General features: G+C 39.7%; 1 pseudogene; it reads left to right on the top strand.

Annotated features, from left to right (window-relative positions):
- Positions 1–3,242: 3,242 nt before the first annotated feature.
- LOC149237697 (uncharacterized) lies at positions 3,243–4,667 on the top strand (annotated as a pseudogene).
- Positions 4,668–13,332: the final 8,665 nt, after the last annotated feature.

Consider the following 13,332-nt stretch of genomic DNA (forward strand, 5'->3'; position numbering starts at 1 on the left):
CCCCTGAACCTGTGCCAGATAGTCTCTGCCAGACCTATATTAGACTCTTTCCAACCTGAGTCTAACCACACTGCTTTCCTTCAAACAATCATATACGCGATTGTATTCACATAAACCGGCGTATGTATGCGGATCCTCCTCATTAAACTCGCGTACAACCACTTTTCTCTGGAACAGACAAGTTTCAACAGCAAGATGATGCATCAACTACTCCCAGCTTCTGTCTGAGGTATTCAAATGTCTCCTTGGGTAGTGGTTTGGTGAGTATATCAGCAACCTGTTCCTTAGAGGGAACATACTCCAACTTGACCTTTTGTTCAAGCACTTTTTCTCGGAGAAAATGATATTTGATAGGTATGTGCTTGGTCTTTGAATGCATGACTGGATTTTTTGAAATGCTGATTGCACTTGTATTATCACATAGAATGGGGATAGGTGGAGTACAAGTGATTTGCATGTCTTGTAATGTTTGCATCATCCAGAGGAGTTGTGTGCAACAAGATGCAACAACTACATATTCTGCTTCAGCTGTAGATAATGCAATCGAACTCTGTTTCTTGCTGAACCAAGATACTAACCTAGGACCCATGAAGAACGCGCCACCACTAGTGCTTTTTCTGTCATCCACACTTCCTGCCCAATCTGAATCTGTATATGCATGAAGTGTGAGATCTGTACTTCTAGGATACCATAAGCCATAGTTTTGAGTTCCTTGAAGATACTTAAAAATTCTCTTAACTGCCTGAAGATGAGTTTCCTTTGGATTTGCTTGAAACCTTCCAACTATTCCCACTACATGCATAATATCTGGTCGGGTACTTGTAATATAGAGCAGACTACCAATCATGGATCTATAGGTTGGTTGATGCACTGCTACTGATTCATCATTTGCGCTGAGGCTGCATCCTGTTACCATAGGGGTACATACTGGTTTCAAATCCTCCATCCCATATTTCTTCAAGATTTGCTTGAGATACTTGGTTTGAGATAGAAAAATGACGTCTTTGTTTTGTTGGACTAGTAAACCAAGAAAATATGTGAGCTCACCCAGTATGGACATTTCAAACTCTTTTTGCATTACCAAGGAAAAAATTTGACTCATGTCTTCTTCATTGCTACCAAAGATGATATCATCAACATACACAACAAGTATTAGCAACTTATCGTTGTCAACTTTTATATATAGATTGCTATCTGTGGAACCTTTTGTAAAACCTTGTTGATGGAGGTACTTATCCAAGTGATAATACCAAGCCCTTGGAGTCTGTTTAAGGCAATAGAGAGCCTTTTTGATTCTGCATACAAGCTTTGGATCATTTCCAAGGATAAACCCATCTGGTTGCTCAATATACACTTCTTCATCCAAGTCTCCATTTAGAAAAGCAGACTTCACGTCCATTTGAAATACTTTGAACTTCTGAAAGCTAGAAAGAGCAAGAAACATCCTTATGGCCTTAAGTCTGGCAACTGGTGCAAAATTTTCTTCAAAGTCTATGCCTTCCTGTTGAGCATACCCTTTGCAAACAAGTTTGGCCTTGTTCCTAATCACATCTCCATTTTCATTTAGCTTATTTTTGAATATCCATTTTGTTCCTATGACATTCTTATCTTTTGGTCTAGGAACCAACTCCCAAGTGTTATTCTTTTCTATCTGCTCAAGTTCTTCCTCCATGGCCTTTACCCAACATTCATCATTGCATGCCTCTCTTACATTTTGTGGTTCAGTGGAGGAGAGTAATGCTAGATAACTTGAAGCTTTTGAAATGGTTCTTCTTGTTTGTGCACCTGCCTCCTTTTGCCCCAAAATTTGAGTTTCTGGATGATTCTTCTGAACGTACCTGGATGGAGTCTTTTATTCTATCCTTATCTGTTCTTCTGGTGCCTCATGGGTTTCTTCTCCATCATGAGTCTGATTTGTTGTAGAAGGATTGTCCTCATCATCTTCGAACTCTTCAGATTTTACTTGCCTTGGAATGCTTCCTTCTTCATCAACCACTACATCAATACTTTCAACAATTTTTCCAAGTCTTTTATTGTAACACTTATATGCTTTATTGTGGGGAGAGTAACCAAGGAGAATGCCTTCATCTACTCTCGGTTCAAACTTGCCAAGGTTTTCATCAATCTTTTTGATGTAGCATTTGCTCCCCAAAATTTTGAAGTATTTTACCGTGGGAGTCTTACCATACCAAAGTTCGTGAGGAGTCTGAGTGTTGTTTACCCGGAAGTTTGTCTTGTTGAGAATAGTAACTGCAGCAAATGTGGCTTCACCCTGTTAGACTCCGTCTTATGTCAGTGTGAGATTGATTCTTCTTCAAAACCCTGTTTTGAAGAAGAAATCATTAAATGTGGTGTCTTAGAATATGAAATTTATTCTCTAGCTCTTCAAATGGCAGCATCTTCCTCAGCTCCTATCTCTGCAAAAGCACAAGAAGAACATCATCAGCAATCAGGGACAAAGCGAAATCAAACAGAAACAAAGAAAATCAAAATAAGTCTTCACGGTTTCATCAGCTCCAACACCTGCAGGAAATCAAATTAAAAAAAATCATCATTTCAAGGCCCAAAGTCAGAGGAAACGAGAAATCAGAGTTTGTGTCCAAGTTAATGTTTATTTATTTGTTATGCTGGATTTGAAGCGTGACTAGGCCGGGCGAAATTCATGATTTGCAGGGCCTACTCAGTAGTCTGTTTCACTGTCAAGTTGGTCTTTGAAGATGGGTGTTTATGATGGTGATAACTTGCCTAAGCGTTCAGCCTTAATGGATGCTTTAGAGCGCTGCGCTTGTCTTCCTCAGATTGCAACCATGCTGGTTAAGAGCCTTCATCGTATCCTACAACTTGCAATTGATCCAACTGTTGTTTCTTTCAAACATTTGGACGCAACAACACGATTTTCAGAAGTAATATATAGACAAATGCAGGGCTTTGCAGAAATAGTCAATTTACCCGCGTCTTCTAACAATAAGAATCTGATGGAGAGCATGAAAGAGGTTGAAAGATTCAGTGAGGCTGCACTTGCCCTGAGAGAACAGTGTTATGAGGTTGTGATGAATGCTCTTCGATCATTAAAAGGTGAACCTGGTCAGAAAAGACTTCATAGAGAGTTTGGATCTCCTGTCCGACATACTGCAAGCCGGCCTTTGCTTGACCAAGCATTCCAAGAGTGATATATACGTCAAATTATTCAGTTTAGTGTTCGATGGCCTGATCAAGCTTTTCATGAATATTTGTATCGAACAATGATTGAACTTGGGCTTGAGAATAAACTGCTGGAGCTTGCGGGACCAGATCTGGTACCTTTCTTACAGAAGTCTGGCAATTTAATAATCAAATCAAAAATGCCTTCCGCTCCTTCATCCATTACTCGTACACGACAAGCTTTGAATCTTGAGCAAGCCAAACACCTGGAACTTCTTGCTCGTTACTATGTATACAAAAGGCAACATGTGCTTGCAGCACATGTACTCTTAAGACTGTCAGAAAGGAGGCAAGTGGAAGGTAGTGAAATGTTGACACTAGAGCAAAGATATCAGTAATGCTGTATTGCAAGCAAGGAGTGCGTGCAGTACCCATGCCGCAGTGAACTCTATGGTTGACCATTGTGACAATGGATTGCTGGAAGCTATTGTATGTAAAGGGATAAAAAGGCGACACGCTTCTGGAACGCAGATGAATATCACACACAAACCTTCAAGCTCGGGTCCAAATCAAGGGAAAGCTAAGCTTTGTTGATCTTGCGGGCTCCGAGAGGGTGATTGTGGAGGTCTGAAGAAGGCTACCAGTGGTCCATGTGGATAATAACATCAGATCGTTGCATTTGCTGTATTTTCTCACCAAATATTTGCTGTATTTGCTGCAAAGGATGCTCTTAATGGAGTGAGATTTGATCCCGAGACAGGAGCAACTCTTCACATTGAGCTTGCAAGAGCAAATTCTCGAATAACAAGATCGGGAACAGATGATGGAGGCAATGGAATTTATGATAAAAGAATTAGTGGACCAGTTGGTGTGTCGGTGATATTTGATGACGATGGGTTGGGTGAGACTATGAAAATGCCAGGTTCAAGCGACATTGTGCAGAGTGGTGGAGAAATGGGGGCTTCGCTGGCTGGTGAAGGTGGGAAATCTGGCGCAGCTAAGGAACAACCTCGTGGACCAGGGGACAATCCACCTTGCCCAACTCTGTTTGTTGCTAACTTAGGTCCAACTTGCACTGAAGATGAATTGCGTCAGGTGCTTTCAAGGTTTCAGGGTTTCAAAATGCTGAAAATGTAGACTAAAGGTGGAATGCCTGTTTCTTTTGTTGACTTTGAGGATGTGACATCTTCAGGTGAAGCCTTGAAGCAACTTCAAGGCACTTGGTTGCCTTCATCTGATCGTGGTGGCTTGCATTTGGAATACACAAAATCAAGGATGAGATATCCAAGACAATATAAGGTATTGGAGAATGAAATGAAACTGGTTTTTCCTTTTTCCTTCTGTGATGAAGCATGAAATGGTTAAAGGTGCTGAGTCTCGTATCAAAACAAACATTGAAAACACAAACCATTTGATCACAAGGCATGAGAATGAATGCCAACGAGGAAAGTGCAGAAAACACCATTTTCTAGATATGAGAGACTCAAAAGAATACTGATATGCATGAAATCACGGAAGATGGTACATAGTCAACTTGCAAGATTTTCAAATTGCTACTGCCTGTCCCATGTTCCATTCTTGCTAGCCCCAAGCATTTTTGGTGCTAGTAAACTGAAACCTTTCATTCTTCAATGTCTCCAATAAATCAATTTTATTTATTCAAGGATTATTGTTGGCAAACAGACTCCAACAGATACAGAGGTCATTTCTTAGGTGGCAGTCATTGCGATATGCGCCCATACGAGGATGTGGCAGTTTGACCCGTATTTTAGTAAAGCAACAGAGCGTATCTCCAGAAATTTGAGAGCAGTTGCAAAGTGGCATTCATAGGATCGTTTGTCTATTTCGGTTTTCACGCTGGAATAATGGAAGGCTTTCTATCTTTAAGAGCAAATGGAGGATTCTGTGCTATCTTCATGCCTTTAGTTGAAACAACACCCCTATTTTGGGGGTCGATCTGTTGTTTTTTTGTTTTTAGTTTTATTTAATGTATAAAAATATTTTTTTTTTTGTAAGAAGTTTGGGAGAGTTCTGAGTGCTGAGAGGTGTGTGTAACAGAGCTTCATTGTACAGTTTTTGACAGAGATTTTTAATGAAATTACACAGCTCTGACTTCTAAGATTCCTGTGGTATGAAAGTTAGCATAAGTTTTTTCTTTTGTTTCATATGTAACCTGTTCTGTTTTCATTTCACTTCATGACCACTTCTAATTGAACAAATGAAGTGTTTAGGTAGAATTCATAGTATTATATGCTCTGCCTATAAGTTTGTTCATATTTAATGTTTTCTTCTGTTTGACAAGGATTCATCTCCTATGCCCTTGTCAGCTCCTCACCAGTCTTTCCATCTCATTTAAACTAAATTTGGTGTTAAATTTCTTGCCTACCTTGCCTTAGTCGATAATCTGGGTTTTTTATTATATTTCTCTGTTCAAGCTGTTACTTTGCCCATGCAACCCAGAAAAACCCCGTCATTTTATTAAACACCCCAAATCAAACTCTTTTATCAGTTTACTAGCCTAGTATCAGTGTTACCTTATTGGTCATCTCATCTATTGAAGATTTTACCAAGATAGACCAGAGAGAGCCTTCTCCTGCCCCGTAGGGCTAGCTACGAGGCTAAATGGTTTGATGTTGCCTTGAGGTTTACCTTTTTCAGCCTGAGGTGAAATTTCAAGTGCTAACACACCCCAGAAGGTTGCGAGAGTTCCAGACTCATCAAGCATAGCACGAGCCATTTGTTGAACCGTTCTGTTCATCCTTTCCACTACTCCATTTTGTTGAGGAGTCCTTGCAGTAGAGAATTCACTTCTTATTCCATGTTCTTCACAGAAATAAAAAAACTCATTCGAGGTAAATTCCCCACCTCTGTCAGACCTAAGGCATTTGATTCTGCGATCTGATTCGTTTTCAACTAAGGCTTTGAATGCTTTGAAATTTTTGAAAGCTTCGTCTTTATGCTTCATAAGTCCTAACCAACACATCCTGGAAAAGTCGTCAATGAACAATATAAAGTATTCTTCTCCTCGAAGTGACCTTTTCCTAGATGGTCCACATACATCAGTATGGACAAGTTCAAGTGGCCTGCTAGCTGATACTTCCTTGTTTGGGAAATTAGTTCTGGTTTGCTTACCAAACTGACATGATTTTCATATTGTATTGTCTGGAATTCTGATGTCAGAGAGATCATGAACCGCCTGATATTTACATGCTTTCCTTATCTGAGAGAATCTTAGATGCCCTAATCTTCTATGCCATAGTTAGTGTTCATCATTCTTGCTAAGATAGCATTGCTGTTGTCCTCCCTTGAGTATGTATAGATTATTTGGAGTTCTTATGCCTTTGATAACTATTTCTCCTGTATCAAGCTCACGAACAATACATCCATTTGATTGAAATATTACCTCATTTCCTTGATCACACATTTGACTGACACTTAATAGATTATGCTTTAAGCCATCAACATAAATAACATTCCCGGCTTTGACCTTTTCTCTCAAAAGAACTGAACCTTTACCTTTTATGAATGCAGAGGTGTCATTTCCAAATGAGACCTTCTTTTCCTTTTCTAAGGTGCTATATGATTGAAGTTTTTCTTTATCACCTATCATATGTTTCGAGCATCCACTGTCGATGTACCACTGATTTTCTTATTCTTCCGCATATAAGGCTATACCACATCTTTCTGGTTGCGGTTCTTCTTCCTCCATGTTTTGGGGCTCAATGAAGCTTGCTCCTTTTGAGTTGTTTGTCGAAACCTACTCCTGCATTCAAAATCTTCATGACCAAAGTTGTTACAGATAGAACATTCTATTTCATTTTCAAGAGAAGAAAAGTTGTTGTAGGTTCTTTTCATGATTCCAGTCACACTCCTTTGATTTCGTGCTTCTCTGGTCATGATGGTCTTGTAGGCAACACATTGAGTTGCTTTATGTCCAAATTTATGACAAGAGAAACATTGGCCATTGAAGAAATTCCTGCGATCATCAAACCTTCCAATGTAATAGCCATTCATTCTTGAGGTAGATTGAGAATGATTTACCTGTGGTTGGTTGTAGCTTTTGCTCATCCTTGAAGTCGATTGCCCTCGATTTACTTGGTGATTTCTGTTCATTCTTGAAGTAAATTGTCCCTGATTTACCTGGTGATCTCCATTGGGCCTTTGCTGTCGATTGTCAACCTGTTCACTTTTCCTTACAGCTTCAAGATAACTGTTGGAGGTAGATGGATTCTGTGCTTGAGATGTTTCTTTAGTATACCCAAGACCTATCTTGATTAGAGGAGAACGCTGCACTTCGATAATATCATCTAAAGTTTCAGATCCTTTAGCAAATCTAAGATTAAGAGCTTTTGCTTTCTCAATAGTCCCACAATTTCACATTCTAACTTTTCATTGTGTTTCTCCATTTTAGCAAGTTGGAATGTCAGAGTATCTATAATCATATTTTTCTCTTCTAAGCAAATTTTGAGTTTAGAAATTTCTTCATAAAGACTTTCTTCATTTATAGCATCCAAGAAATCACCATCTTCAAAAGCCATCAAAAGTCTATAATCATTACCTTGTTCATCTTCATCGCTATTTGAAAGTCCATCACTATCTTCATGTGTGTAATAGATCTTCTTACTTACATTCTGTTTTCTGTTCCATCTAACTGGTTCCTTACCTTTGTCAAGCTTATCTTTATGAGGAAACTTGGCAGCATAGTGACCGACTCTTCCACAAGCAAAACATTTGAAGGGTAACTTACCTCTGAATCTTGAAGAACCCCGTTGAAGGTTCTTCACAAAATTTGACTCTTCCTCTTCTTCCGACATATGTCCTGAGTCATTGTAATCTCCTTTTCCTGAGGCTTTGAAAGCGGCTTCTCTCTTGTCAGATGGTCCCCCTTTTCTCATTTAGTAAGCAGTTAGGATTTCGTGTAGCTGTTACATGGTAAGGCTCTGTAGATTCTATTTTTCTTCCATGGCGGAAAATTTTGATTCAAACTTAGAAGACAAAGATCTTAGAACCTTTGCAACCAAAAAAACTTCTTTTATTTCTTCACCCAAATTTTTCATACAATTAACAATCTCATCTATACGTAGGAAATAGTTAGCCACACTTTCATTATTGTACATTCCGGAGTTTTTCATATTGAATTCTGAGAGTTTGTAGTTTTGCTCGTTTTACCTATTCATCTCCTTCATAGCTCAGAACGATCTTGTCCCATATTTCTTTTGCGGTTTTGAGCTGCATAACCTTGATGAATTCTGATTGAGATAGGCTCCCTAATAGAGTATTGATAGCCTTTGCATTTGTTTCATACTGCTTCTTACCAGCCGTATCTGTAGGAGTTGCTGATGGAAATTGTATCTTGTTTCCACAATATCCCAAACTTCTGTACCAAGAGATTGAAGATAGGCAGTGATTCTTACCTTCCAATAGACAAAGTTGCTTCCATAAAAAATTGGTGGCCTGATTGATGCTTCTTTTTCGTAGTTGCTCATGATGATAGATCTTCCTTCAAGCGATCAAGCTTCTTCTGAAGGACCTGCTCTAATACCAATTGTTGGAAATAATACTGAGAGGGGGGGTGAATCAGTATTATCAGGTCAATTATTTTTCATTTCATAATCAGATTTGTATACGCTACTTCAGTTAGTAAATACCACGTATGTACGCAACTTCAGTTAAGGAAACAAGCGTATATGAGCAGACTTGTAATTTAAATTATTCTTCAGATGTTGATCATTAATCTGTGTATCAAACCATATGAACAGTAACCAGGAATAGTAAAATAGAAGAGGCAATCAATCACACATAAGAACACAAGATATAAGGTGGAAACCAAATGTGGGTGAAAACCACCTGTTGCAATTTGTCTCTATATTCTTTCAATTAGAAACTTATTTTTACAATGTTTCTGTACTGGTGCAGTCTTATACCAGTACGTAGGCTGCTACCTGCAGAGGGCTACAACCTTCTCTCGTTCTCCAGCTTCTCCTGGAAGGGAGCTACAACCCCCTTAGCTCTTGTACTAGCTGAGGTACTAGTACGTAGGTGCTGACCTACAGAAGGCTACAACCTTCTCTTTTCTTCCAGGGACCTCGTTTCATAAATTTTCAGACTGGATCCATGTATATCAATCAAACATCAAGTATATCTGCTTTAACCAAACTCCTTTGTACAAACAAATACTGAATCAACCAATAACTTCTCAGAATGCTGTAACCAGAAAATAGTACCAGTAACCAAACTCCAATCCTGAACCCAGAATACTGCAGCAATAAACAGAAGCAGCTAGAACATATTTCATGAGATATACGCTACTTCAATATATAGAACGTGCGTGCATACGCTTCTGTATCAAAGCTATCCAACGTATACGCTGTTTTACGTTAGCGAACCAACGTGTATACATGCCTCTGCTGTGCTGAACCTGCGTACAGTTCTATAAAAGATAATTTAACTTTTTACTTATTCAAACATTAGTTATACCCATATTATCATATTTATAGATCACGTCATGCGTCAAACAGATCAAAGATTTCACAAAGATACTTCTCTTCAAACCGCCTTAAGATCTTGACCCATCAATAGAACTTATCCTTCTCTTTGCATTCAGGTTCCTCCTTGATTCAGATCTAGTTATGCACCATAACCCAATGACAGTATTCTCGATCTTGCTCTTCACAAGATATTCAATACTTCAGTTGATCTCTTGCCAAATGATCTCCTTCCCTTTTTATAGACTTAGGCCTTACTCACACCATGGTCCAAAACCATAGAGGTTCAAATATGACGGACTAAATACCATGGACCAACCATAAGTTTTCCCACATGTACGCGCTTTTCTTTGCTTGAAAGTGTGTGCATAGGTATACGTGCCTTTTGATCGGTACACCTGCGTGTATACGTGATTTTGTTAAGATGAACCTGCGTATACCTCATTTTCTTTCATTCTGAGAGCCTGAACTGTGATTTGCCCTTTGAGTGAGTTGCCATCAAGGACAACACCTGTGCCATAGTGCCAAACCTGTGCCATAATGCCAACAGATAATAAAAAGTTGGGGTTTTAGGCTAAGGCTTTCCCTGGGTTATATCTTCTGTGTTATGTGTGATTGATTCCTTCTTATCAGTTATATGTGTTCTTATTGATGTTGCTCATGTTCGATTAAGCTTCCGCTAAATTGGTTGTAGAAGTAGATCAAGTATTTTGCTTTAGTCTATTGCATTATCAGGTGATCTACAGGTGGGAATTTCTACATGGTATCAGAGCAAAGGTGATCAAGGAAGAACAATATACAAGAAGGGAGAAGTTTGAAGTTTGTGATTCCTGAATATAGAAATCGAGTTCTTATCACATCTCTATTTCACCTATGGCGTTCAATGGTTTGAGACTCAAATATGCCCTTGATGGAAGTTCGAATTATATAGCCTGGAAGGATCGCATGGAAGCAGTACTAGAGGATAACGGTCTAAAGGACTTCATTGATCAAGAAGTCCCCAAGCCGACTAGTGCTGCTGAATTGGCTGAATGGAAGAAATGTGTGGCTAGAGCAAGGAGAATCCTTCTGGAGGGAGTTCGAGATCACATAGTCTCGAGTCTCCATGGGAAAAAGACACTTTTTTCAATGTGGAAAACATTGAAAGATCTATATCATAATAACAGTGATCAGAGGAAGCTGGCATTGAAAGACAAGCTTCGAAAGATCAAGTGTGAAAGGGTGACACGATCTCTATGTATCTAAACAAGCTCACCACATGCAGGGATGAGCTTGGAATTGTAGGGATCATGACAGCGGGTGATGACATGGTGAGTCTTTCACTCCTTGGTCTTCCTAAGAGTTGGCATAGCTACCAGGACTCGGTTAATGGAAGGGAGAAACTGCCAGATTGGGAACGACTTTGGTCAGATTTGATGCAGGAGGAGATAAGAAGAAGCACTAGAGATGGTTCTTCATCCATGGAGGATGAAGGAAACTGTGCCTTAGCGAGTAAGGCGAAGAAGGGGAAGGAGAAGGTTTCTCATTCTGAATCCAGTTCTTCCCATGGTGGGAAGAAGTTTGACCAATCGAAGGTGCGATGCTTTTGTTGTCATGAGGTGGGCCATTTTACTACAAATTTTCCACTGAGGAAATCCAAGAAGGGATCTGTGGAAGGATTAGAAGGTGAGGCACTGGCCTCACAGTTCGAGTTGGATTTCACACTGTTCACATGCATGGTTTCATCCATGGTGGGAAGTGGTTGGTTTCTTGACAGTGGATCTTCTTTCCACATGACCGGCGACAAGAGTTTGTTCAGTACTTTGGAGGAGAAAGATCTCCAGATACTCATAGCGATGGGTAATGATGGAAGGTATAGTGTCTCAGATGTAGGCACGGTTATTTTTTAGAGGGAGCATGGAGCTCGCCTTACCTTGATCGATGTCAAGTATGTACCAAATCTGAAGAGAAACTTTTTGTCGATCGCGATGTTGGAAGACAGAGGCTATGATGTAGTCTTCAGTAAGGGAAAGGTTTTCCTTAGAGACATCATCACTAGACAAGTGAAGTAGATCGGTTCACGAGTCAAGAACCTATATGCTCTTGAGGTACAATATGCATGCAAAGCCTTGAGGAGAAAGGCAACTGATGGAGACTTGGTGGTTGAGAAGTCTCAGGTGATTGTGGAGGAGCCACGATTGGTGAAGCAACTTCAAGAGGGGTTGGAGCAGCCACAACTAGAGAAGCTGAGAGGAGATCGAGTAGAGACATATACTCATGTAGAGACCTTAAGTAGGGGGAAACTTCAAGCCAGGTGGGCAGAGGGATCACATGCAACCATACCTCCAGGTAGGAGGTGTGGCGATGTGGAGTGATCGTCCTAAGGAGGAGGGGCAGAATCCTTGAGGTACCCAACCTCTTTGATTCGGCTTTGCTATAGAAGCCTCGATGAGGAGTAGCAGGACTGACTGATTGGGTAGAGACAGATGCGGATGGAGCGACAGAGAGAGCTACAGTGCACGAGTCCCGGGATTGTGTAGAGCTAGTAGGCTGCAACAATGTGAGAGGCACATGAGTGTTGCACCAGTGTAGGATGGCACAAAGAGGTGTGCAATAGTGCGAGATGCATGGAGTGTTGCAGCAACTCAGTGGTAAGAGAGGGAGTACTTGTTAGCAACAGGTAGAGCTTCAACATCAGAGTATGTTTCTAACCCAACAGAAGGTCAGTTGGGAGTTTTTTTTTGTTCCAAGAGTTGCTGGAGCAACCACACTTGGTAGGAGTGCTGCATGCATGCAGAACATTCCAAAGGTACAAGATCAGGTTCGAGTTGAAGCCTTTCTTGTTGAGAGGGAGTGTTGAAAATGGCAACAAGAAATGCTAAAAATAGAAGTGCTAAAAATAGCACTACTAAAAATAACAGTTTGGGAACCAGTGATGGATTGAGCAATAGGGAATGAAAATTGGAAGTGCTAAAAATAGAATTCTATTTTTAGCAGTTCAAGATGGATTCCTATTTTAGTCAGTCCCCGGACTAAAAATAGGAAGTAAAATTCGATTTTGAACTTAACAACTATTTGAAAATAAATAAATTAATTCTCCATGAGTTAATTAGTTGTGAAAAATCAAACATGAAGTCTATGTGAGGACATGCAACAATTTCTCTATTAATTGAGGAATTTATCCATCAGTTAAAGAGATAAGGATGAGTTCTAAATTGAGTTGTAATTAGTTGGCTTAGTTAACTGAGTCAAGTCCAGTTAGATTGATTTAAACAGTTTGTTTAAATTAATTTTGAGTTCAGTTAGTTAATGCATGCTTGCATATAACTGCTGCACTTTAGATAACTGAATATTCTCTCATGAATAACTCATGCATGTCAGTTCAGACAGAGACCTAGTTGAGATCAAAGAAGGGACAATGTACTATCAGTTGGATGATTTTTTTTTATTTTTTTTTTTTTTTTATTTTTTTATATAAAGGAAGCTCATCCATGGAGAAGGATTTATCTCCTTCAGGACTGCGTAGTTGGATCAGAGGTTAGTGAGTGTGTGAAGTGGCCAATTCACACAAGTGGCTGCATTGGACTCCAATCAGAATTGCGCAAAGAAATAGGAGGCTTGGAGGGCAGACCAGAGGTTAGATAGAGGCCTTTGACTATCTATGAGCAGCAGAGGTATTGCAGAGAGAGCATGATAGATTTTGAGTAGATTCTTTTTGTAATACTGG

The sequence above is a fragment of the Pinus tabuliformis genome, chromosome 8 (assembly GCF_031772625.1).
Source record: "Pinus tabuliformis cultivar Carrire ecotype Pingquan chromosome 8, CPIR1, whole genome shotgun sequence".
NCBI lineage: Eukaryota > Viridiplantae > Streptophyta > Pinopsida > Pinales > Pinaceae > Pinus > Pinus tabuliformis.